The sequence below is a fragment of the Neodiprion lecontei genome, chromosome 1 (genome assembly GCF_021901455.1).
Source record: "Neodiprion lecontei isolate iyNeoLeco1 chromosome 1, iyNeoLeco1.1, whole genome shotgun sequence".
NCBI classification, from domain to species: domain Eukaryota; kingdom Metazoa; phylum Arthropoda; class Insecta; order Hymenoptera; family Diprionidae; genus Neodiprion; species Neodiprion lecontei.
This window is the reverse complement of record NC_060260.1, coordinates 21,119,092-21,146,726: the sequence shown is the minus strand read 5'-3', so window position 1 is coordinate 21,146,726 and position 27,635 is coordinate 21,119,092. Positions and strand designations below refer to the sequence as shown.

Below are 27,635 nucleotides of genomic sequence, written 5' to 3'. Positions count from 1 at the left end.
TAAAGAGGCACATACGTTTTTACAAAAATTGATTTATTCAATGTTACATGTCCGATTCGTTTATCCAACTGTTGTGTGTATTGTCAAAACCTAATCATCTAACGTATATTTTTCTTCCACGCTTCTTGAGCACCTTCTCCACCAGGTAGATATCCGGATGTTCAACGTTGAGGAGCTCTTGTTCGTAGAATCCACCAGCGATGGGTTGATCTCGGTAGTCTTTGAGCTTGTACGTCCCAGGACGAGTATTTTCCACTCGACTTATCGTGAATATTTCAGTCGTCCAATTGGGAGTGTAACATTTCTCAAAGACATTTTTGAATTTGCTGATTCGAACTTTGTCGCCGGATTTGAACTTTGCCGATTTGGTGGGTATCGCTCGAAGCCCTCCGTACACCTGACGTAATATCAGCCTTTCGTTCGCAACGGTGACATCCGACGGTTTCATTCGTATGGGGTTCGATGTTTCGTGCTGTTGTAGGTTGATATCAAATCGGGTAAGATGTCGAGCCACTTGTAGCTTCCTTGCATGCTGAACCGTGTCCACATTTTACCTTAGAGCGTACGATTGAAACGTTCACAGATCGAAGCCTTCAAATTACTGTACGTGGAGTAAAGTTTGATTCCGTAGCGTGACATAAGCAATTCAAATTTCGAGTTGTAAAATTCCATTCCTCTGTCGACGTGTAAATTTTCCGGCACCCGTCCTTGGACAAGCACAGATTCCATTGCTTTCGTAACATCATCTCCAGACTTGCTCTTGTGAGCATGTACTTGTAGCCTTTGTTCTGTCCAGCGTACGACATCATATCAACAAGATCCGCCTGCCAGGTCTCGTCGATGCCGCGCACGTCTACACGTCGATGCGGGTAATTCCGGCGTGCAGGTTTATGCAGTTCCGTCACCACTGCTTGCTTTCTCTCGTTCATATTCCAACGCTCTTAGTCTGGTGTCCAATTTAGAAATGATTTCAGCGTTTCGAATCGATAGGTCTCTGCCTGTTTTGAAGTCTGTGTAAAAGGTATTCAAGGCTTTCTCCGTGGTGATCTCCAAAGCTTTGATCATTTGATCGAGGTTGTCGATTTGTTTTTGCAGCACATTGAATTATCATTTTAAGATTTTTAAGGTTACAGCATTGTTCGGCTCTGTGGGATCTGCGACATTGCACAGTCTCTTGTTCTGTACATCGTAATTCCCGTCCGCTGTTATTTGAAATCCGACACCCGGAGGACCGTGACTGCTCGTAGCTGTGATTTTATTCAGCTGACGTTCGAACACGTCGACGCTCATCTCGTGAATGATTGCTGAGTCGTCGAGAATTGGCTAATAAATGATTCGGGCTTCCCGTAATTTTTCGAGAATCGACATAATTTCATTGTTGTGACTTGTATTCCCAGCCGCTTGAGATACTATAAGCAAACGAAGACGTTCCACCAGCTCGTTAGCGTCGTCCCAGAAAATATCATCTGTTTCAACACCCTGTCGAGTAACCTAAGCCTGAGGTAGCAGAACAGCTTTGCCCGTACGCTTCGACATCTGTGACGATGGTGATACGCCTTTGCCTGACGTAGAAATATTGAACAGCTCAGCAATCAAATGCTCGAATTTGGCGCTCTGAGCGTTTCGGATAGGCTCGGTGGCGCTATAGTACTTTCTGTGAGCATTTGTTGCGAGAAGGATATTTCAGTAATTCTTCTTGTCGTGGCGGGTAACGTGAGCGCTGTTGGGCATCTTTTTAAACAACAGCTCCAGCAGTCCCCGAGTTTTCGGATAGAGCGTACCGCCTATGCGAACGGAATCGCGTTCGAAGCTTATCGGTGAGTCACCAACCATCAGCCCGGCCGTAGAAAGACTCCATACCTCGTACACTGTATCCAACTCGTGCTGTCTTTGTTTATCGTTGAGCATCTCAAGATATTCATTTTCTGATCTCAGCGACGATTCCGTGACAGTTTGATCCTTTTCCTCTGCAGTTGCAAATGAATCTCCTGCTTCCATTTCGGTCTTCGGCTCATCTTCCGTTTCAGTTTTGAGTTCTTCCTTCACCTCTTCCTTGACAAGTTTCGTGCCTTGAGAAATATTGGCTAATTCCTGCAGCGGGGTTACCACAGGTTTGAAGACATCCTTCATTCTTTCCTGCAGCGACTCTTTTCCCGTCTTGACGATTCTGTGCTTACGACGAATCGCATTACTCGCTTGAGCGATACGATGCAAGACTTCTTTTTCCTTACGAATTTCCTGCATGTTGACACAACTAGTTCTGGAGAGCTACTGTTTCGTCGCCTTCAAAGATCGTGTATTTTATTCTTCTGTCATGTTTATAAAATTGTCAAATCCCCTCCTATACCGACCATTCCCGAGCTCACTATCCTTGTCGATCACTACGGACCCATATTTGTCACCGTTCCAGCATGCCGCACCCAAGTCTTTAAACTCTACGTACGACATATCGGTGTTTATATGATCGTTGTATACATGTCTTAGATTCATCTCGTCTTGTTTGAATAAGACCAGCAAGTTGGTGTTGTCGCGCACGAGATGCTTAGGGATTCGAGCGTACGTCTGACAAAGATAGAAACAGTCTACATCGTGATGTCTACCCATACAAAAGTACGCGGGTATGTGATCCAGCTTCTCGCACGCTACGTCATCGATTACCATGATCGAGATAGGTTGCGCCTCGTTCGGTGCAACGACGTGCTCATGCTCGTTACAGGGGTAATACTCAACACCGTCGACAGTTTCGAGCACTTGACTCAGAAACTTGTATTTCGGTTGATTGGCAGATTTTGAGTAAACGTACAGGTTTTCGTACGAGTTTCGATCGAGTTGCATGATCCCGGTTACCAACACTGCGGTCCTGGTACGAAGTTGACGAAAAGACTCGCGAGAGGCGATTCCGGTATCAATCCTCTCGATACAGCGTGTAAGGAACACGATATAGCGTATTCGAAAAATCGTGAGAACCTCGAAGCTAGAAGCGTCGCGGATAAAATATTAGCCGAAAAAGCTTGGAAACGGGTTCTCGCAAAGGACGCAAATTTGGGTGAGAAGGCAGCCGCTTGGGCTGTAGCTAACACGATGAAGGTGAAAACAAAGTTAGGCATGGGGTGTCGAAAATCAAAGAACGTTTCCTTGAACAAAATCATATGAGTGGCAAAACAGTCTATGATTCGGAGCTACGACGCGAAAACGAGCATTAAGTCTGCACTCAGAGGTGCTCGAGAAGCTGTGAAAAAAGAAAGCGGTAAATATAATGTTAGATCACTGCGCGTTCTACCAATACCCTCAAAAGTTGGCGGATTTCTCCCTTTTCTCATTCCTAGTTTTGCCGGTCTCAGCGCTACGGGTGCGTTAGCGGGGGGTGCTACGGTTATAGCAAAGGCTGTAAACGATGCGAGTGCGGCTAAACGAGAATTGGAGGAAAGCAAACGGCATAACAAAACGATGGAAGCGATTGCCTTAGGTAAAGGTCTCCATCTCAAACCTTATAAAAAGGGTTTCGGTCTTCATCTTTCAAAAAACTAAGTTTAAAGCGACCACGCCGAGCGTTGACCAACTGGGATTTGCTGAAGTATGCAAAAATCATGAAAATTCCATACTTCCGAGGTGTCTTGATGCGCAACGAAATGCCCAAAACCGGACCGCGAAAAACGAGACAGCTGTAGTCAATATCGACGATAAGATGGCTCTGGGACACACTGGGTTGCATATAAGAAACGCGGCAACGATGTAGTTTACTTCGACAGTTTCGGTCATCTTCAACCTCCGTTAGACCTCGTGAAATATCTCGGTGTTGGTAGCGTTAAGTACAACGATGAAAGATATCAGGATTACGGTACATTCGATTGCGGACAGTTGTGTCTGAAATTTCTAAGCGATAAGCTATATAAACATGACACGTAATTTGATAACGTCAGTCTAACACTCGCAGTCATAGATGATTCGTTTACGCTAGCGATATCGGGAACGTCTTCGATTCTCGAAGCGCAATATTTTCCTTCGATCGAACTTGCTTTAAACAAAAATTATGTTCTCGGTTTCGTTGAACTGTTATCCTTCAATTCCATTCCCAACGTTGATGTTGGTCACAATAAACTATACGTAGCTGATAAGGTAGTCACTATATCCACTGGCAGCTACGAAATTGAGGATATTGAAAAGTATGTTCAAGACGCGTTAAAAAATACCAACATTGAAATTAGCATAAAGCCTAACAACAATACATTATGCAGCGAAATCAAATGTAACCATATCGTAAATTTAGAACCTGACGATTCTATTGGTCAGCTTCTTGGATTTACGCCGCGCGTATTGGCAGCTAACCAAACTCACCATTCGGATATGCCTGTAGCTATTCTCAAGGTTAACGCGTTGCGAGTCGAATGCAGCATTACAAAGGGTGCCTACGTCAACAAGCGCAAAGTGCATACTATTCACGAATTTTTCCCTATCGTTCCGCTGGGATATAAGATCGTGGAAGTGCCGTGGCACGTCATTCACCTTCCAATCACCGTCAAGACCATAGATCACATACAGCTTCGGTTAGTCGATCAAGACGGAGATCTGGTTAATTTTCGCGGAGAAGTTATAACTGTGAGACTGCACATCAAATCGCAATAAGAGATGGGTATTGTATACCTATAACAGATTGTCCAAAACGAGTTATATTAGTCAGTCAGCATGTCTCGATCAAGTCAGTCATTGATCGATTCCCGAACCGCTAACACGTCAAAACGTGGAGTTCCTGATAGCTTTGGGTCTCAAGCTGACACCTTTTGGAAAAGGAATTTTCGACAAATAAAACTGCGATTCTGCTGTTTCCTTGCCTGCTACGTACCATGGAGGAGGAAATCTTGAGCATTCAAACACCTGTCGTCCTTGATCAATCGCCCACCAAGAAATACGCGCACACAAACCGTACGCATCGTAAACTTTCAACAACAGCGATGAGATTCGAATCACCGTTCATCATCAGGATTCATGCATATTACCGAGCAAGAGTTCGCTGCATATCTCTGGCAAATTGGTGAAATCGGATGGCACTGTAGCGGCGATCACAACTTTAGTCAATAACGCCATCTGCCATTTGTTCGAAGATGTACGGTACGAACTAAACGCTGTAGAGATTGATAAATGTAAAAAGGTTGGTCTGACCAGCCTGCTGAAAGGTTTCGCTTCGCTCAACCCTGGTCAAAATTGGCTTATGGAAAATGCTGGATGGCTCGATGTTCAGGAAACGAAAAAATTAACTGATGCCGATGGCAACTTTGACGTAGTTATTCCCTTGAACATGATATTGGGCTTCGCTGAAGACTATCGCAAGATCATCGTTAACGCGAATCACGAGCTGATTCTTACAAGATCAAAAAGTGATTTACATGCCATCGTTCAAAATCAAGACGAAGACTTTAGAATCGCGATCGATCAGGTGGAATGGTTAGTACCCTATGTGAAGCTCTCGGATCAACCAAAAATCGTACTGTTGAATTTCATTGAGAAAGATACACCTGTCTCCATGAGCTTCCGCAGTTGGGAGTTGTACGAATATCCTTTGCTACCGGCAACCACGAAACACGTTTGGACTGTGAAAACCTTCACCCATTTGGAAAAACCACGATTTGTCATGCTCGGTTTTCAAACGAATCGAAAAAACAAAGCCGACAAAAATGCTAGTCATTTTGATCACTGTAACATCACTGACGTTAAGCTCTTCTTGAATTTCGAGTATTATCCGTACGGTAACCTGAACTTGGACATGAGTCACAATCGCTTTGCATTACTGTACGAGATGTACGCAAACTTTTAAGCCACCTATTACGTCAAAGAATCCGAGCCTCTGTTGACGAAGAGCGAATTTCTATAGTTCGAACCTCTGATTTTTATCGACTGTTCGAAACAAAACGAGGCTCTGAAATCTGGACCGGTAGATATTCGTATCGAATTTGAGGCCAAAAACAAATTTCCTACTGGAACATCTACCTATTGCTCGATTTTACATGATCGTATAATTGAATATAACCCGTTGAGTGGTGGGGTGAGGATTTTGGTATAAAAACCTTGAAGGTTGTGACAATCGATTCAGTAGTTTTCACGATGGAGTTTATAGTCGACGTACAAGGATCCAGAAGACCGGGTCCCGATTTTACACCAAAAGAGTTGGCAGTTGTGTCACTCGGCGAAGATACCAACCCGTCAATTTTTCTCTTTGAACCTCCGCACGGTTGGAATTATTTACTCGCTCCATTCAAAAGCGAAAACTTGTGGCTGTCACGGAATTATCATGGACTATCCTGGGAAGGTGGTGATTTACCTTTCGAGAAGCTTGACTTCACCATCGAATGTATGTCGCTGCGTAATGCTTCAATAGTTTACGTAAAAGGTTTGGAGAAGAAAAGTTGGCTGCAGAAAATTTTGGGTGAAAAGGTGGAAGTCGTTGATTTGATGGATTTGGATTGTCCGTCGTTGCAGAAATTGAATAAAATGTCAGATACGAATTCAAATTGTACGCATCATGCTATATTATGTCCAAAATGTGCAGCTCAAAACGTATTGTTACTGCGAAATTTTTTACTCAAACACAAAAGCCAATCGGTATCTACTCGAACAGTTATTCATTCCCATTGCTTAAAGCATGGGTACGATATCGTTGAGTAAGAAACATGTAATTACACTCGTATATTAGCATTACGAATTCTATGTACAACTGTAATCTTAAGTTGTTTTTTTTCAGTAAAATATTTTTAATCATCAATATCAACCGTTAATTTAGAACCTCTGTCATGCTAGTTAAGAGATTATTTCAGAACCTTCCAGAATTCGACGTCGCACCTCAATCCGTTGTCCGCAGGCCGCTAGCCGTCAAATCGAAACTTGTCGAACGCATTGTTTGTCAGCATAAGTATCCGAGAATCGTTCAGGGTCGAAGCAGCCGCATACAAATTTCAAAACCTTCCAGAATTCAACGTCGCACCTCAATCCGTTGTCCGCAGGCCGCTCGCCGTCAAATCGAAACTTGTCGAACGTATTGTTTGTCAGCCTACATTCGTTCAGGATCGAAGCAGCCGCATACAAATTTCAGAACCTTCCAGAATTCAACGTCGCACTTTAATCCGTATCGGCAGACCGCTCACCGTCACGCCGAAACTCGTCGGACGATTCCGAGTATTGTTTTCGTCGGACGATTCCAAGAATTGTTCTTCGACCTGAAATTTGTTCAAGGCCAGAGCGGGTCTTTCAGAATTGAACGTCGCACTGAAATCCTTTAACTGCATGCCGCTCAACGTCGAGTCGAAACACGTCGGACGAATTGTTTGTCAGCCTAGATTCGTTCAAGGCCGTTGCATGAGCCTTCCAACGTCGTACCTCCGCCCTCGAAACCTCTCGATCGCCGGAGAATCTTCTGGAAAATCTTAAAACCTGACACATGCCAGGATTCTCGGTCGAACGGCCGAGGATCCACGGGGTCCGCTCGAACGCCTGAGGATTCACGGAGTGCGCTCGGTAATGTAGTTATCGATCCCGCTCGATGAGCATGATTTTCTATACCGTCGAAGAGCACAATTTATCCCACAAAGGGTAATACCACGGCAATTTCAGGCATTTTTTACCAACGATCATGGTCATTTGGAGGATTTTTTACCCACGATCATGGTCATTTGTAGGATTTTTACCGACGATCATGGTCATTTGGAGGATTTTTTACCAACGATCATGGTCATTTGGAAGATTTTCTTACCGACGAGCGGTCGGCAGAGCACGTTTCATATTACGAGAGGGGGGGTAACCATCAAGGGTTTGCGTCTGGGATGCGCGGATAGGCGGCTTGGTCGGTAAAGATAGTGTTTGTATCGAGAATCGGCCTTGTTTATCTACTGACACATTTTTCAGATTGAAAATGTTGATTTAAACGCATGAATTTAGGCAGAATTTACTCAAGAAACAAATAGAAAAGTTTGATGATTGGATTACTGAGAGAATCAAGAATATGCTCAATTGCGTGCAGTCTCTCGGAATACTGTTTGTCGATAAAGTAGAGTCGCAGTGCATCCCACTGCTTCAAGAGGCGCAAAATGACAGCTTCCAGCGCAAGCCATCGCGTTTGCGATGGATGGAGTATTTTATGGATTTTTAAATCTAGAAAACTTTGAAATTTTTGAATTTCAAATTGACGCTTTGTGCTGGCTTTGAAAAAATTATACAAGTTTTGGGCTAAATCCTCGCACATCATGGGCAGTACCTTGCAAGCTTTACTTGCGCACAAATGTAGTGAATGGCAAATACGTTTGAAAATTAATATTCCGCGACAGGCTGTACGGAATCTATTCGCTACGAAATTATTGGGACCCATTATTGTACTGCATCCGTCGTATCCGAAGCCAATAACATTCTCGAACGGTACATCATTTTTTTCAAAAGAATCTTTGATACATTTGAGTAAATCTTCGGCAGTCGCGGACTCGGCATTACTTTTTTCTTCAAAAACTTGGCGAAGTTCCCAAAAACGGCTAACAGTTAGTCCTTTGTTTTCATCATAGAATCTGAAAATTACAAATAATTTTTTTTAAAACGTTTGGGTTGTTTGGGTCATTCAAACACAAAAATGAAAAAAATGCATTTGTCGGTATATACCTTTCTCAAGGTCATCAATTTCAACGAGATTATAAATAATATACTCACCTAACCACAATGCATAGTGATTTTATAGCAGAAACGTCAGTAGACTCATCTACAAGGATACTGAATTTTGTAGACCTCAACTTTTTCGTAAGATACGTTTTTTGAGATTCACCAATTACGTTCTTTATTATCGCCGAAGTTTTGGTTGATTTTAGCTGTACATCTTCAAGTATTTTTGAGTCCGGGAAGCAATCTTTCATAACATCCGCCAAATGATTCATAATTCCGAATGGGATGTTATGGTCCACCATGAGTGCTGACATTTTTATTTCGGCTCGTTTGACCGATGTACTGGCAGAACGATCAACGTTTTGCGCTCGATTTATAAAGCTGCCAATCGATTGTAGATTGGTAACAGCTTTCGATTTTGCCACATGAGACTGTGATTTAGCGTGATTGCGAATCACTGTCAAGTCGGCGGTAAAATTCGTACAACATGAGCGGCGTTTGGCTTTTAAATTGTTTTCCGGGTCTCGCTCCAGCTAACCCGTAAAATCTTTATCTTGTGTCCATGCTTCTCGGAATTTTTGTACTCTACGGGTGTTGAGCAGGACTTTTTTATTTGGCGGAAATTTGGAATATTATTTTCATCCGCTAACTCGTCGGGATCCATTTTTATTACTGGTATAAAGTTTATTTACGTTACAGGCTCAAGGGCTGTCTGTCATTAGTTCATTACTAAGGTAATATTGAGAGAGCTATGTTCTCCTCCAGATGGCGTGGTAGGTACCATCTTGGCTATCGCCCTCTAGGGGCATGTGTCACAAGTGAGGGACCGGGATCCCGGTCCCGCTTGAACAGATCTCCCATAATATTACCTTATCATTACTTCGTTTCTCGCTAGTATCGCTGCAATTGTATGTAAAATGAACGTCTACTCTCTCCCTTTCTTTTTCAACTTATACCATACATTTTTTTACAATTTGCATATGTTGTTTTCATTTGGTCTCGCGAAAATTATCGTAGATTTGCATTATATTGTACAAGCGTTATGCTACATTGTACGTACACCAGAATTATGCTACATCTACGATAATTATGGTACGGTGAACCACCGTGGCCGCCATCTTTGTAGTCTACGGCAGAGTTCACTGGTGGTCAACGTAGGAACTTCCTCAGTCAGGAGCGAACATATATGCAAAATCATTTATGGTGCCTTCGGGGTCCTAAATTTCTGAAATTTTTTTGACGAGAACATGTACAGAACATTAATACTTTGGTATCAAACACTGATTCAGTTGTAACGATGTATAGTTTTTTGATTTTATTTCTGTGTTGTATTCTGGAACAGAAAACTACTTCACATGTAATCAAAGCATGTAACAGCATGATCAATTCAAAAGAATAAGTCAATTACAAACTTGTTGATGATTCATAGTAATATTTGCTTCCACAGGGATATGTTAGTATTTGACATAATAACGTAGCCTTACAATGGTCTTTAAAAAGAATAGTTCGGTATGGCCAAGCGTTAGTGTTTGAAAAATTTGCTGAGATGTGTTGTGAAAGGATTTAAAGTTACTTGATGTAAGGTGTGCAACTGCGTTAGAGTTAGCAAGGTTGTAGTCGCGTATATGTAGTATCTCAGCTGATCTGGTAGCGTCGGAGATACAGTCATAAAGGAAATGTTCGAACGTGACGGGTCTTGTTTCGCGGCAGGCATTTAAAGGTTTGACCGCCTTGAGGGGACAGTCCTGCTGAATATGGAAGTTATCCGGGATCATATGAAACGTGCGGCTGTTTTCATTAGTGTGAGTTTGGGTCTTAGCGCTTGTGACAATTGTCTGGTTGGTATTGCCGGTAATGGATAGTCGTTTATTTGTTGTACGCGGTACTCTGGTCTATCGACGTTATTTTTCACTAGACTTACTTCAACATCTTCATCAACTACGAATGTCGAATTCCCGTGCAGTTCTGGAGCATTAATTTGAATCTCTGGTGGAGTATCGTCTATTGACCTTGTGACGAGGACGTGATTTGGTACACTGAACGCTGGTTGTTGTTGTCGCTGGGAGAACGCACAGGCACCATTTGAGTTTGAAGACTGCTCGGTCATTCTCTGAGCATTGTTGCAGATTGAACTACTGTTAACATTGTTGTAGGCACGAGGTTTACATTCGTCAGTAACATGCCCGAACCGTCTGCAGTAATTACAATTATTTTCTAAACTCCGATCTTGTGTACGAGTATCGGTAGATCGGCAATCTCTGTGTGAATGACCGGTTCGTTTACATTGTGTTCAGGATTCTTTGGGAATGCGGCAGAAATCCGCGGCCAAGTGATCTAAATGACTACAAAATTGGCAAACTACAGTAGCGCTCAAAAGTATTTTAATAATATGAAATTCGTTATTATTTTGATCAATCGTTTTTCTTACTTTTCTTTATTTCATCTTCATTTTCGAGTAATCGAGAGTTAATTTTCAACAATTGTGTAGAACATCGAATTTGTTTCAACAAATAATATTATTGATTTTTGTAGTTTATTCTTGCAAGTAATTAACTCAATTACTATCTTTGTCAGAATACTTTTGAGTGCTACTGTATGTCAGGCTGGTCACTGGATTGCTTTTAGAATGTTGCTTGTGCGTATGTAGCCGGCATGGGAGTGTGAGGGAGAGTGAGGTAATTGGAATGCAGTGGCCGGCAGAAGCCGTGATTGCAGGGAGGGGATAGGTAGTGGTTATTTTGAGGTTAGAGATGATGTCGGAGGCGGAGATGCAGATGGAAGAGAGAAACCCGATAACGGCCACAGAGCAGAAATATTGGCCGAACTGGGCTGACTAGTGCTCGGCAATCGCTGCCTCATCAATTCACGCTCTTCACCGAAATCAGTTTCTATCACGCCACTGAATGTGGTCGGTCTATAACTGACTATCCTTAATTCTAACTCATTGCGAAGACCTCTGATGAAGGCCAGTAGGCCCCTGTTGGTTAATGTGGTCCAACCAACCACCGACTCTGTCGCGGGGATATTTGGCTGCAATCACGGTTAAGAAGTTTGTTGTTAGCTGATCTATTCTTCCACCAAAAACTAGAACACTCTCGTATCAGCCTTGCTTTATGCTGCCTCCCGTAAGTGTAATATACATGTTGCTTATACCGTCAGGAGTCTGGACAGCTCCTTCAAGAATTTTAATGATATCATCTACCGTGGTGAACTCTTTGCCATGTAATACTGTTTTTGCATCTGCCGTCATTCTGAACAAGATCATTTTAGGGAATATTGGTTTTTTGTTCGGTCTTAAGAGTGAGTTTGCGTGTGGTATTGTGAAGACTAAGTTGTCTACTGGGATGTTATGCCCGTCGAAGACCGGAACCCATTGCATGGCGTCTTTGGCTAATATATATGACATGATAATCGTCTTGGGTGTCAGCCATCGTACTTGAGTGTTCGATGTTTTGCGGTAGTGAGAAATGTAGATTAATTTAGCAAGATAGATTATATTAAGACTTACAGGTGGGTGCAAAACGTAGATCATGAGAAAACGCACAATCGACTGGTTTCGAGGCTTGTAGATTGCTGGTGTAGTTGTCCTGAGATTAGTGCGTAGTGGTGTCTCCGGTATCCGGTCTCGAATCGTCGGTGAAGCAGAGATGGACGTCAAAAACCAGTTCGTGGAAAATGGGTGCTCCAATGGGTTTCGTACTTGATTTTCGATTGAGTCGTGTTGTATCGTGCTTGGCTAGTGACAATACGCTGAGTATGCATCAAGCCGTGATGATGACATGATAAGATTGTTTGCTTGTTGTCAACTAGTTTGGTGTTCATGTAGTCACACCGTGAGGTTGCGTGTTGTTGCTGTTGCTGATGCTAATATGGTTCGATATGATGTCGTTTCTGAATATCTTGAGTGGTTGTTGGCCTGTTGTCTGCCAATTGACGTGTATTTGATGATATGTCCCGTGCTATTTGATTACGGCGACATGGGTTCCGGAACGCGAAGACCACCGCTGTCACCGATGTTACGGGTTTCAGGAGGTTTGATTCGACGAGTGGTTATCGAATCACCTCTAATACCCACCCGAGATATTATTTGAGTCATTCGGGTTCGGTCTCGTCGCTGTTCCTAATCCGGAAATGATGGAAAGAATGATAACGAGATGGAGCAGGTGTACCTTTTGTTATTTACCCCATTGCACTCTCTCATTCTACCGCATTTCGGCTGTGCTTGGTGATCTCATGTATCGCTTGGGTGTCAAAATGAAACAAAACTGTTACATACGAATAAAAATACAAGCAGAAATACTCGGCGTTACCCGGGTTATGATTTTTTCTTTAATCCTTAAAATTTATTTACTTGGAAGATTGTCGTAAAAAAAAATATTACATTCACAGAAGAGGGAGCGTTCATAGATTACGTACTCGAATTTTCAGGGTTTTTCTCCCCCTCCTCCGGCTTTTGCCAACTTCTGTCAAATTTAAAGATCTCCCCCCCCCCCCCTTGAAACTACATAAAAATTAATAATAATAAAATGAAAATTCCCCCTCCCGCCCCCGCAAATGAAAATAGACTCCTAGTGGTCTAGTGGGGTAAGGCTCCGGTCAAGCATCTCTAGATACCAGGTTCGATTCCTGGCTCCGCCGTTAATTTTTCGAAATCACTAATTTTTCAAATTTATATCTCCCAACAATGAATTTTTTCGTAACTAATGATACTGCACATCCGCATATCATTTACTTGACGGCTTTGACCGTCTTGCGTGTGCTTCCCATCGGAAGCGTAAGATTTCAACATGTAAACATTCATCTACATACATTCTTACATCGGGTGCTTAAGAGACGAAAACTTTCTATTCACACATACCAAGCACAAGAAAACAAATTTGAACTCACTCGTCATGAGAGGAATTAACGACAACAGAGTCAGGGCGGCTAGGTGGTCTAGTAGAGTAAGGCTCCGGTTAAGCATCTCTAGATACCAGGTTCGATTCCTGGCTCCGTCGTTAATTTTTCGAAATCACCAATTTTGCAAATTTATATCTCCCGAAAATAGACTCCCTTTGTTACCAGGAAGAAATAATCATGAGTAGTATTCATTCTTAGCAAACGTAAATTCTTATTTGTTAATTTCGCTGTTTGCATATAACGTAATCATATCTGATCCCCCACGCAGTTCCACTCAGTAATTTTTCGTCATAATCTGACTACCCTCTCCCTAAAACAGATGTCGTCATTTATGGACGCTCCCAGAGATCCACATGGGATGCCGGTTCCTGTGTGTTGGCCCGTAACCGGCAGCATTACAGATCTAGCTCCGCTTCTTCCACCTCCCCGATACTAATAATCTTACCCTCAACTATAACGATCGGAGCGGTGGGACAACGGTTGGTCTCAGTGACAGCTCAAGTAGTAGAGAACGCACAAAACTTGAATGAATTATTAACTCAAAATTTTGTGTAGAAAGTCGAATGTAACATAGCTTAGAGCACTTCTGGAATCATAAGGAGCGATTTCAAAAAAGTTTCCTCAAAACTCGTCAGATAGATGTCAAGTTAAATCCGAACAAACATACATTCAAAGAATTTCATATACTCGTATTAGTATAGATATAGATGTAGCTATCTATCTCCAGCGCCGCTTTTACACATGGAGCGACTGGAGCGGTCGCTCCGGGCGCCTAAGAGTGAGGAGCGCCATGAGGCTCGACCGAAAAAAAAAATTCTAATGATTAATTTTAGAACAAAAATGATCAAAATATGTAAAAATTAGTCGGTCAGCATAGACGCTATACAGCGAACGAGATTTTAGAATATAGAAAGAGTATCCGTTTGGCCCCCACATGGTAGGAAAGGAGCGCTCGCTTGCTTTTCAGCTTGTGGGCACCGAGTAGCAGCCAGCGGCCAAAGATATGCCGAGAAGTGTCGCGTTCGGAACATTTTGGACGTGCTCGTTCAACCGGTCCCCACTACACGACCCCACACTAAGTCGCTCCCCATTCCTGTAGCCGAAGCGAGCCCAAGTCCGCAGAACGGCATACTATTCCAGTCAAATTAGGGATTGGGTTGGTTGTTGGTTTACCACACTTGGGGATCAAGTGCTTTTTATGTAAAAAAAATGCGCTGATTTCGAAAATCCTAGTCCCCGTGGGCGCAAAGTGGCGGAACATGGTCAAAAAAAAAAAATCAAATTTTGAAAATTCACATTCAAGACTAAGTGCATCTTGCGGAAAATGTAATTCTAAACAGATTTACCTCTGTACATTTTTTGCCTCAGAGCCATGCTTTCCGAGATATTCGACGATGAATGCGAAAAAATGCGACTTTTTTTGGTAATTTTTCAGTTTTTGATTTTTATACTATATACTATAAAGTGTTACTTTATAGTACACGGTTAGAAAGCTGTTTTCAAGACGCACAATTTCAAAAAAAAAGTCGAAATCCAATAGGTAAATCCCGAGATAATGGCCTTTAACTTTAGAGCTGGTTTTTTAGACAACTATAAATGCTAGCACAATCTGCAGAACGCCGATCGGTTCGGTAAACCAACTCCTATCCACGTGTAAGTTGTTGAAAATATTATAATACGCATTCGCATTTAGAATGCAGGAGAGAGTGAACGCCGTCGCGCGAAATTGCAGCGTGCGCGGCGGTGGTGGGGGAAGAGCGCAGCCGTCTTTGCAAAAAAAATTTTCTCGGCGCGCTCTTTCATTGCGAATTTCTCGGCTTCTATTCGACGGAAATGGATGCCTTTTTTTATAATTTGCATGTTTTGAATCAGATATGCAATGAACATAATCGTTATCCCAAATTCACAACAGGTCACAAGATATTACAGGAAATTGTAGTACAGTACAGTATATTGCAATTGTTTCAGTTAGTAGAAACGATAATATTTGTAAGAGTTATACAAGTACGTGTATAGAAGCATGGATGAATCGTTGCTCCTATTGAAGACTAGCACATTTTAATATTTCAAATGAGTTTTTGTTCGCTTCCTCAGCATCCTTTTTTTTATTTCTTCTAGCAACTCTGGTTCTTTTGTTGCATTTTCAGCCTGGATGCGTGCGACAGACAAATGTGTATCGCCCAATGCTTCACAAGCTGCTACCGCTCTTGGTACGATAACGACGTTAAGCTGTTGCAGGATTTGGAGAAAAATGTTTGCTCCATCGTTGAATATACTAGCGTAAATGTATGTAGCAATTTCAACAATCACGTTTCCGTTAAATAATATTTTTGGAGCGATTTCCCAAATGTTGGAGTTCAAACTCTCATTATTATTTTGGGTAAAGCCTCCTAAACACTTTTCTAATAATTCGTCGCTACTAAGGGCTTCATATACCGGTTTAATCGCTTTTGCTACAGATGCATTGAGTGCAGGCTTGTAAGTAGGTATATGAATTCGAAGAGCCTGCGGCTTCTGCTTGTCGCCACGTACATCAACTTTCCGCGCCAGGGGAGCAGTTATCATGCTGACGATCGCTGTAAGTTGAACATTTGTGATAATATATTGCCATATACATATTTTTCTTCATGTCGGCGATGGATTAGTAATTATTTCTTATAGCCAGTCCGTAGTACACTGTCGAGTCGTCGATTAATTTTGCTGTCAATTTTCCTTTCCTTCCGAGACCTTTATTTTGTCTTGTAGTGTTCCGGAGTGCCTATGCATTTTTGAACATGTCCGGCACATTCTTCGTTTATTACAATTATGTCTCCATACGGTCATATTTCTGTTACAAATTTCAATGTTTTTATATTGCCATCTTCAACGTAAGAGAAAATACTTTATGCCGTGTAATTGTTCAAATCTTGCAAAAATTTCAACAATTCTATCAACTTCCATTTTCCCTAAACTTCATTTATGATTTGCTGTGCACTCAGACGCATGACCTTCATACTACTAATTGTATTCTACGGCTTCGATCTTTGTCTTCTCAAAATTGGCACATCTTACAAATTGACAAATTTACGATAACATCCACAAGTTCACCAGACAAAATTCCTATGAGAGTTGCTACACCTTGGAGCGACGAAAATCCTCTTTCTCTCTAAGTGTCGTCTCCAGAGACAATTATTTCAGCAGGTTGATCGACGTTCTCGTTTATTCCTGTGAGTCGCTTTTCTTCTTCAGCTGATGCTTGCATATATGAATGTGCAACCACTTCTGCTGCATTTCGTACGTTTCGCGTAATCTTGTCGTAAGTTGATTGACAACAGCATTTCGGAAGATCTATAATACCCGCAAAAATTTTAATTCCTGTCAACCTAATTCTAGTGTGAATCTGGTATTTATTTCGTAGCTGTGGTTATTAGTAAAAAAGGGACTCGAACTTATGGACTTTTGCTCACATGTCACATTTCAGAACTAATGCGAAGCCTAATCGTCTCACGTGTGATTCCAAGAATCGAATATCACTATTGCACTTTTGCACATGACATACGAACTAATCGCAGCCATAATCGAAATGAAATTCAAAATCACATTTCCGCCGTGACTGCGCTCAATATTTAAGTCAACCGATTTTGTCGACTTTAATTTTCCTCGCAGACGAACCGCTGTTTACATCCTCACTTTCTGGTTTAGTGTGCTGGTTGATATGAAACAATGCGCTTGATCTTCCACTCTTTTTCTCAAAAACGCTCGCTCACCACTCTCGCTCATTTTATTGTATTTCAAAATTTCTCGACTGGAAAAATTGTCTTAGTTTCGCGAAGGCTCAACGTAGACTGAGCATAATCTAATAATCGAATAACCGGTTTAACTGTACCCTCGAATGTAGGGGAGAATTTCCAAAAGACACGACCAGCGGCTGTTTCGGCTTCGCGGTACGGGCGTCATATGACCTGACCCGACCGGCCAGGTGTACCGACTCACTAAAATTCGTGTAACTTCCACAATTGTTCGAATATTTTATTGGTCATGGGCTCAAAATATTCTTAGAAGATGAGGCTATTGGAATATACAATGTAACCGTATAAATTTTTAGATAGTTGAGAGGGCGGAAAGTCCGGTTACCCTACGGCGCAGGTACTGATCTGAATACTAAGATAATTAACGATAAAGATACTATTGTTGGGCGCCAGACGCCGTAGTGTCAGATATAAGATAACTAGCGAAAAGACAAGAAAGGAAAATATCAGGTTCTACGTCGATTTTGCACAGCTGGCTCAGTATAGACAAGATAATGGTAGAGGGGAGGGATCGTATCCAATAGATAAACTCAATAAAATTGGTAGAGATAACAGTATCAAGTATATTAACAAAATGCGAGAGATATTAATTACAAGCAAGCAACACAAGAAATTCAGATACAATTAAATCATATAAGAAGTTTAAATACAGCCAGAGAAAAAGTTATGAGTGAGAATTAACAGATTAACGCGACAAGGGAAACGTGATAAGCGAGAGAAATGCGTATGTTCACGATACTATTATTTGGAGTAACAATCAGCAAGATTCACAAGAATGAATTAAGGTAGGCTAGCATACAATCAACAATCTAAGGTTCTTAAATTAGGTTAACAATGCAAGCGAAAACAAAATGATACAGCGAAAGAATAGTATTAGCACGGTAGAAAAAAATAGTCAATATAATTTACAGAGAAAGCAGAGAATGTTATAAACAATAAAGGAAGCAGGAAATATTACTAATAATAAACAAAAGTAAGAAATGTTGCAAGTGATAAAAGGAAGCAAGAATACAAGTTAATCAGATAATATCAAAATTAATCAGAGATTCAGAAATAAGGCATTCGAAGAAATATTCAGGAATTAGATATAAGAACAGAAAGTATAAAGAAATACGTAGTGTCTAGTCTGAAATATATGCGATAGATATGAAAAGGGATAACGGTAAAATATAGAAAAAAGACAGATATTCGCAACGTAGGTATCAAGTAAAGATATTATAACGCGATATATTACAAGCGAGAGTGACTATGGACAAACTACGTGCCAGCGATAATAAAGAAGAGACGTAAATAAGAAAGATGTTATTCAGTACGGCGCAATACTCCAGATTCCGAGAACTACGTGTTACACCGCGCAGCGATGGAAGATCGCGCACGCGGTATACTTACGATATTAATTACTCAAAAATAGTAGGGACTAAGGCAACTTATAGTCAAAAAAGAAAAGAAAAAAATATAGATAAGCTAATAGAAATTACAGTAAAAGGTAGAGATAAGATACTAAGAATAAGGCAAACTGAGAGAATATATTGATGTTTATTTACTCCCAAAATTTCAGGGGTACATCTGCGGACTCCCGTTCCGCTTACAAAACCACTTTTAACCTAATACTACACTTGTACTCCATACTTACAAACTATATTACAATTTTGTTTTACATTTTTTTTTTCCTTCTTTTGCCTCTCCTTTCTCTTCCCTTCTCCCTCTTCACTTTGTCACACTCAGATTCTCACACCCTCACAGCAGGGAAAAGACAAAAAACAAATAAAAAATACAAAAACCGCTATTTCTTCACTCACACCTACACCCTTCACCCTCCAGCCAAAGGACCTCCGTTTCCGCTAAAGTTTTCTACTTTCCCTATTACTCTGCTTCCCCCCCTCTTAACTTCCCTATTATTTTCAGCCATCTTTCTTGTCCCTCCTCCCCCAAAACTTCCCCTCTCATCTCTTGCCAGCCTCTTTCAATCCCTAGCCCCGAGCATCCCTCCTACACATGTTCCCATGTCTCCTCCTCCATCTAACATATACCGCACAACTTATTTTCTCTATTCTCCCAAAACCTATATCCCTTCAGTTCATCTCCTAGTCTATATTTTGCTATCTTTCCCCACCTTTCTTCACTCCACCCTTTTTTAAGATATCCTGGCACTCCCTTTCCCTTAAAAAACTTATATTCCTTGTTGCTTCTCGAACCTACAATTCTTTCCCATCTCTCTTCCTCCTGCCTCCTTCTTTCTACTTTTACTAAATCCTCGCCTCTCATTGCACCCATCTCCCATCTTCTCTCCACCTCCACCATCTCCCATCCTCTATCTTCGAAGAAGTCTCGTCTCTCCGCTTCCCACCCCGTTGCTCCTCTCCCCGCTCTCACCCTTTTCCTCATTTCCATTCACATCTCCACACTAACTCCCCGCCTTTTCCTTCCTCTAACCTCTTTTCATAACCCCATGCTCTCATTCCTGCTCTTTCTTCCAACATATCCCTTTGTAATTCCTTCCTAACCATGTACCTTGCCACCCTTCTGGATGGATACTCCAAGAACCCATCTCAAGTATCTTTTCTGCATATCCTGTACTTCTTTTCTTCTTTTCCATCCCCAAATTTCAACTCCATAACTAATCACAGACCATACCAACTTGTCAAACAACCATATTCTTCTACCCCAGTCCTTCCCAAATTTTCTTTTTCCTAATCCCCATACCTGCCCCATTACTTTTGCTCCTTTCCTAGTCCTTTCCTTAACGTGCTCACCTTGATCCCTGTTTACCTTCATCACATACCCTACGTAGTTATACTTGCCCACCTCTTCAATTTCCCTACCCTACCGATTTCCAAACACTTTCCTTTTTCTCCCTCCCCCCTTCCTTCACCTCATTATTTTCGTTTTCCCCGTATTAACCTCCAACCCTTTCTTACTAACATACCTTTCTAACGTCCTAATCATACCTTCCATATCATCCTCATCCTTTGCCAACAACGCCACATCATCTGCGTACGTCAATGCATATACCCCCCCCCCCCGATAAAACTATTCCACCCCACCTCCCTCTTTCTAGTTCGTCCTCCAAGTCCGCTAGAAACAGTACGAATAACAAGGGACTTAGTGGGCAGCCCTGCCTTACTCCCTTTTCCGTCCAAAATTTTTCCCCTACCTCTTTCCCCACTCTGACCCTTCCACACGTTTCTTTTAGCACCTCCGCGCATCTTCTTACCAACCCTTCCCTCACCCCTCTCTTCCTCATGTCTTCCACTAACTTCCCGCGGTCGACCGAGTCAAAAGCCGCCTTGAAATCCACATACATTATTATCATTTTCCCTTTATTTTTAGCAATTTCTCTATTTATCAGATAATTTAGCACGTGTATGTTATCTATCGTTCCCCTTCCTGCTCTAAATCCCGCCTGACTTTCCGGCAACAATTTTTTACTCTCAACCTATTCCTTTATCCTTTTTTCCAGTATTCCAACATATATTTTATACACCGTCTGTGTTAACGTAAATCCTCTATATTCTTCTACACTTTTCCCTTCCCCCGTTTTCACTATTGGTACCACCACCCCTTCTTTCCAGTCTTCTGGCCACCCTTCTCCTCTCCATACCCTCTGGCACACTCCCCACAACTCTCTTGTAATTTCTGCCTCCCCATACTTCCAAGCTTCATTAGGTATCCCATCCTTCCCCATCGCTTTATTATCTTTCAACTTTTTCACGATTTCTTCGACCTCCTGTAAAGTAGTATCCACTCCTCCTTTCTCGCTTAATCCTCCTCTCCCATATTACCTTCTCTACTTCTCCTTTCTCTCAAACCTCCCAAAACTTCTCTAAAATGTAAATCCTATTCCTCCATCCTTATGTTCTTATTTATCCCCTTTCTTTTCTTTCTCCCTTCGTTTACCACCCCCAGATTTGTCTTTCTGTCCTTAGACTTCCTACCCAAGTTTCCCATTTTTCTCTTTCCTTTTTCTTTTTTCCTTCACACAGTCTACTATATTTCCTTTTTTCCTCCCAATACACCTCCCTGTATATTTTCCCGTCTCTAACCTTCTGCAAGGACACCCTCAGATTTCTTTTTCCTTCCCTATACTCTTCATCCCACCATCCCGATGCCTGTTTGCTCCTCCCTCTTACCTTCTCCGTTTCCCCGACAGCCTTTCTCACCCTCTCCTTTAGACTTTCCCACTCGACCTCTACACTTCCCTTTCCTCTAATCCCCTTTCTAAATTCCTCCTCACATTTCTGTGCCCCCTCCTCCGTCCACACTCTTCTTCCTATACCCCATCTTCCTGCCTTACTTCTCCAACTTTTAGACCCCCTGACTTCTACCCCAACTACAACTGGCATATGATCCGATTCAGTCCTTTCCTCTACGCTCAACTCCACTATACTTCTTTAATTCTTTCATCAATCAATACTAGATCTATAACTGAACATCCCCTCCCCCCTACAAATATCCATTCCCCTTCTTCGTCCCCCTTCACACACCCATTCGCTATTGCCCACCCTCTTTCATTGATGAACTTACACAGCTCTTTGCCTCCCTTATTCACTACTTTATCTTTTGACTTTCTACCCCCTTCTTCCTGTTCATTATATTCTATCCCTCCTTCTGTCCCTGTCCTAACATTAAAATCTCCCCCTATTATCAGTTTTCTATCCGTATTAACTTCCTCCATCCATCCTCTCATTAACTCCTTTTTTCTCTCCAAATCCTCATTTACATATACCCCTACTACCCACCGCCATTCTTTTCCTAGGCAAACTGAGAGAATATATAAGGGGCATTCCATACCAAACCGACCTACCGTCGAAAATGACAATTTTGATTTTGTCGTAATTTTTTTATCTTTTTGTACTCTGTGAAAAAGAGCTCCATGATTATTTTTTGAACTTTTTTATCAAGCCGTTCACGAGATATGAATTTTTCAAAATTTTAGATGTTTTTTTTTTTAAATACTCATAATTTTTTCAAAAATGCATCAATTTGAATTTTTTTTTTTCAAACTGTGTGTATGTTCAAGTTTTCGAAAATTTGATGCAAAAAAATATCGAAAAATTATTCACTTGATTTTTTTTAATTCATAGATTAAATTCTGATTTTGAACATTGTTTGATCCTTCGATTTTTTTTGAAAAATTCTCAAAAAAACTACTTCCCATTTCACAAATTTTAAGTCTGGTCCCGTCGTGGGAAAACAATTTTTTCTATTTTTTCAGAATTTTTCAAAATTATCGAACATTTTTTTTTAACATAATCTGATATAAGTATGACTTTTACATATTTCTGAAAATAACACAGATAAATAACAATGTTTTCTTTGATATTTCTCTAACGACACCGTAATATTTTGATGTGACTCGAAACATAAACGAATGCTAGAAAACAGCTGACCGCGATGCCAGGAAACAGCTGAGCGCCTGTAGCGCTGTGCAGCGGCTACCGGAGCAAATACTCATTTCCCATATTTATTACTCAAAAATACTAATTATTTTGCATACTGAGATTGAAAATAAGAATTTCTATAACACATTGAAAATAATGCTTGAAGTTGTTTGATTAAAAAAAAATTCGAGTATTTTGAAAAATTCTGAAAAATAGAAAAAATTGTTTTCCCACGACGGGACCAGGCTTAAAATTTGTGAAATGGAAAGTAGTTTTTTTGAGAATTTTTCAAAAAAAAATCGAAGGATATATTACGTCCTCCAGACTTCTTATTCCTTTCCCACACTCTTAGTTACCTTACGCTCTGTAGTCTACTCTTATCGTCCGCGAGTCAGCAGATTCTTCTGTAACTCGCGGCTACCTTGCCTTCTATATCCCGCTAAAATAGGCAGATCCATCCTAGTGCTCAAGCAAGACACCTATCCCCCTAAACCAAGACCATACCCTTTTCCCTCGACGGACTCCGTTGCATTGACTACTAATCAACAATCATATACTTTAAATCGTTTACCTTCCCTTAATACCGATCCCTTTCTATTCCATTCACTTCCTGCATTGGGAGTAGTAGTACGCGAGTGCATAGTCGACGTGAACGGACCCTATAATAGCCAAATAACACCTTGGCTGGGCGTGGAGTAAGCTCCGATTACCGCTCATCGGAGCCTACGCAATCTACCCCGTAACAGATACAAACAATGTTCAAAATCAGAATTTAACCTATGAATTAAGAAAAATCAAGTAAATAATTTTTCGATATTTTTTTGCATCAAATTTTCGAAAACTTCATGAAAATACACACAATTTGAAAAAAAAAATTCAAATTGATGCATTTTTGAAAAAGTTATGAGTATTTAAAAGAAAACTACTAAATTTTTGAAAAATTCATATCTCGTGAACGGTTTGATAAAAAAATTCGAAAAAAATCATGGAGCTCTTTTTCACAGAGTACAAAAAGATAAAAAAATTACGACGGAATAAAAAACGTCAATTTCGATAGTAGGTCGGTTTGGCATGGAATGCCCCATAAGCTAATTAATTTACCAATCACTACAAAGAACAATAGTCAGCTAATCAAATAAAGCAGGTAATAAGATAATTACTATTGAAGCATAAGCAAAGCGATAATAAGATGCTGCGATTCAGTGATATTAGATAAGCGAAGCAAAATTAGGAAAGGAAGCAATAGTCACTACCACGGTCTTACATACAGGTCTTGCGACTCAATAGAATTCCAATGGTAGAGAGTGGCTCCTCTATTGAAGAAAAATCCAGATGGAGCTGCGATCGAGGGATGCATCAACATAACCTACAATGTTTGAATAAGCCTTTGACGACTGACGTGCGTGTTCGGTATCGTGTTTCGTTCACAACACGGTCAAGACCGTGTCCTTGTCGCACCGGGCATCCCTCGATCGCAGCGACGCTAGCGGCTTGACACGTTGAGAGGCCCACGTCGAAACTCAGAGTCGCAAGACCTGTATGTAAGACCGTGGTCACTACAAATTAAATAAGTAACCTAATTAGTCGCGAAATTATTTGCGGTATTAGATAAGAAATAAGGTAAAGGACGAGCCCACGTGGCCCACGCAGCGCAAGCTGCGAGAAAAGATAAAAGAGAAAATAGGTCAAAAATAAAGTCAAGATACGATGCAAGTAACTTCGGGCTGCACAATATAACAAAGAAAACCTCACTTATGTGAAAATAAGATAAGGTAGAGAACAGTTGAAGTAACAGGAGAAACAAGTTAGAAAGGGTGCGATAACGAAAAAGTAACTAATAAATAGCGGGAACACGTCTAGCTAACGTAGGCACTGAACGTAGAATGTGCCGAATCGAGGGATGCTCCTCGTGATCCCAGCTGATTTTCGGCGTGTTGCTGTCACGTGACATATCCTTGTCTTGTGTGAGCGCTAATTGGGCTAGCAGGTCACGTGAGACGGGTCAACGGGTAAGATGGGCAGTAGTCCATCTTCTTTCTCGTTGACATATATTGAATTATTGGTCGCAGCTCGGTACTCGCCCTACGGCACCATTGTACCGAGACGTTCTGGTGGTGGTGATTACCATATGGGCCACTCATCCAAAACTCACCAGTCTGACATGGCCCATCCCGTGCTACTCGGGTTTGGCGACCATGCTGCGATCCTTCGATGAGGCATGTGCATCAGACGAACATGCTCTTACTTGATGGCTGACGGCGAAATAGGCGATAGGGCTGGTTCAGCTCCTGGCTGATAAGTGTCGCGTATCCGTCGCCGACGCATCCAAGTGGCTGTAGCGCTAATCTGGGTGATTCGGCTCCTGGCCGATAAGTCTGGTCATTGGAGGTCTGTATTGGCACCTTACGCCTGGCACCAAGCATCACCCTGTTCTCAATCCTTGCAGGCATCCACCTGGAGTTGGATTGAGATAGGCTGTCCTCTGGCTGACAGTATGACGCTGTCAACCCGGTCCGTGACCTATGCTTTGCGATATCTGGTTCTTTCCAAGTGATGTTCTGGGAGGTGGTTCTTGTAGTGCGGTACGAAAGATAGAAAATAGACAGGTATTAGCTTAATATATAAATCTCATCTAAAATTAGCTCGTCGTTCTTGTTGAAGTATTGGCCTCAGACGTGCCTTAGCTGTTTATGAGTGATTCTATGAAGGGAAGAGTGGTTTATTAGTAGTAGTAATAGTAGTAGTAGTAGTCTATTGTATTCTTCTTTTCGAAATTTTACAATATATTTGTACAACAGAGTTCCAATTTATTTTTTATACTAAAATTCGCTTATTGGCTATAGTACACTGAATAATGAGCAAGCGCAAAACATATAAGAGCATGAAACTTTCTCAATATTTTAACATCTATTGGGAGAGAGAAAATTATATGTATATCAAGCGATCCATTTTCTAAGAGAGGTAATTTTAGTCCAACTCTTTTATAATATAGCTCTCTACATGAAACAGTCAGGTGACCTAAATCTATAATTTCGCTGCAATAGTTACAGTATCCTTGTTTAGATATTTTGTAATGCCTAGAGTGGACTATTAATCTTGTGTAGAAGGAGTTCGCTAGCCTGTATTGACAGATAACTTTTAATATTTTCAAAGGTATTGACACTTTCAAATATTTTTGAACCTGATTCTCAGCCTGTAACCAATTGTACATAATAAGTGACGAGGATTGTGCTACTTTTTCACCATCCATATCGCTCAAGTATTCCTTATATTTCTCTAATAGTTCAGGTTCTTGCAACGTTATTTCGCCTGGTGACGTTTCACTCCATAGGTCTAGACTGTCAATTGGTTCAAAGAACATTTTCTTCACTAATACAACCGAATTATATTTCGCATTATCCTGGGCACCTTTGTACTAACTTAATTGTAGCTGTCTAAGAAAACAAATTTTCGGATATCGATCATCTTCCATTCTCAAAATTTTATTAATCCATCTTATGACTTGCTTAAAGACTAAGAACGAAAACTGACTAAGTCCCAATTCTCTTCTTACCGCATAACTTGGTGTGCACTGAGGTAAATTCAAGAGTTTTTTGAAAAAACCTAATTGTATCTTTTCCACACTATCTAGATGCCTCAATGAATACACCTCTGTACCGTATAATAATATTGATTGTACAAGCGCCCCGAATAAATCGTCGTAAACTTTCCAAGAATTCGCCTGTAATCTATGTATTAACGCTATTGTAGAAGAGCATGCTGCTCTGGCTTTGGAAACTATTTTTTTTGTATGAGATTCATATGACCCTGTTTGGGAAAAGGTCACCCCCAGATAAACGTATTCTTTGACCAATTGAACAGAGCTATCCCCGAACATGAATTTTTTTTCTTTATGTTTATGCATGAGACCGCCTTTTCGGAAAATAATTACTTTCGTTTTTTTGGTATTTACAGATAACTTATTTAATACACAGTACTCATATAAGGCTTCGATTATTCTCTTCATATGAATATAGCTTTCGGCCAAAATGACAATGTCGTCGGCATATGCAAGTAACACAATTTCTACTAAATGAGTAATTGATACTCCCCTAATATACTTTTTTTTTAACAGAAAATCTTCTAAAATGCAATAAAAACTGAAAAGAGGATTGGGGAAAATATCTCACCCTGCAATACACCTTTTGTAATCTAAATAGGGTCTGAAATCCCGTCTGAATTTCCAATTCTGATATTTGCCGACGAGTACAAGCTTTGAAGAACTTTTATAACTTTAGTGCTAAGCCCTTTTCTTTGCAGGTTACCCCAGAGAATGGAGTGATCTACAGACAGGAATGCGCTTTTAAAGTCAACAGAAACCGCATGCAATTTGCCTCTTGTCTTCTGTATATGCAATTGAGTTATTGAATTGAGCGAGAATATATTATGTAAGCAACTTCTTCTTTTCCGAAGACCCGCCTGCCATTCGGGGAGAATATTATTGATGTCGCACCAGGCATCAATCCTTTTATTCAGAATAAACGTAAAGCATTTGACAATTTTATTTACAAGCGCAATTGGCCTGTAATTATTTGGATCCCTATTTGCTCCTTTGTTTTTATACAGCATTTTAGTTAGTATACAGGGCCAGTTGTTTGGAGTCTTTTCTGTATCATAATCCTATTGAATATTACATTCATATATAAAACCCAATTCGGAGTAAGATTTTTCAGAAATTCGTTTGTAATCGAATTGATACCAGGGGCCTTGTTTAACTTACAATGAGCAATACTTCTGTAAATTTCATCTGAATTTATTGGAGAATCCAACAGCTCAACCCCATTGGTGAGCTCAGGAGTCGAAGCCGTTACCGGGCTGTTAACCTCGTAGGAGTCTCGAAAAAAACTACACCATTCATTCAAACTAATACTCTCAGCCTCCTTCATCGGCTTTTTTCTGT

The 27,635-nt window shown here is 41.0% G+C and overlaps 1 protein-coding gene and 1 long non-coding RNA gene across 3 annotated transcripts in view; both read left to right on the top strand.

Moving 5' to 3' along the window:
* The window catches only part of LOC107223145 (UDP-galactose transporter senju), a 63,198-nt gene that overhangs the window by 27,084 nt on the left and 8,479 nt on the right, over window positions 1–27,635 (top strand). The gene's annotated exons all lie outside the window — the stretch shown is intronic.
* Window positions 24,186–26,661, top strand: LOC124292961. Its single transcript, XR_006902914.1, has 3 exons — window positions 24,186–24,245; window positions 25,262–25,273; window positions 26,651–26,661. It is a non-coding gene; the product is annotated as an uncharacterized LOC124292961 (long non-coding RNA).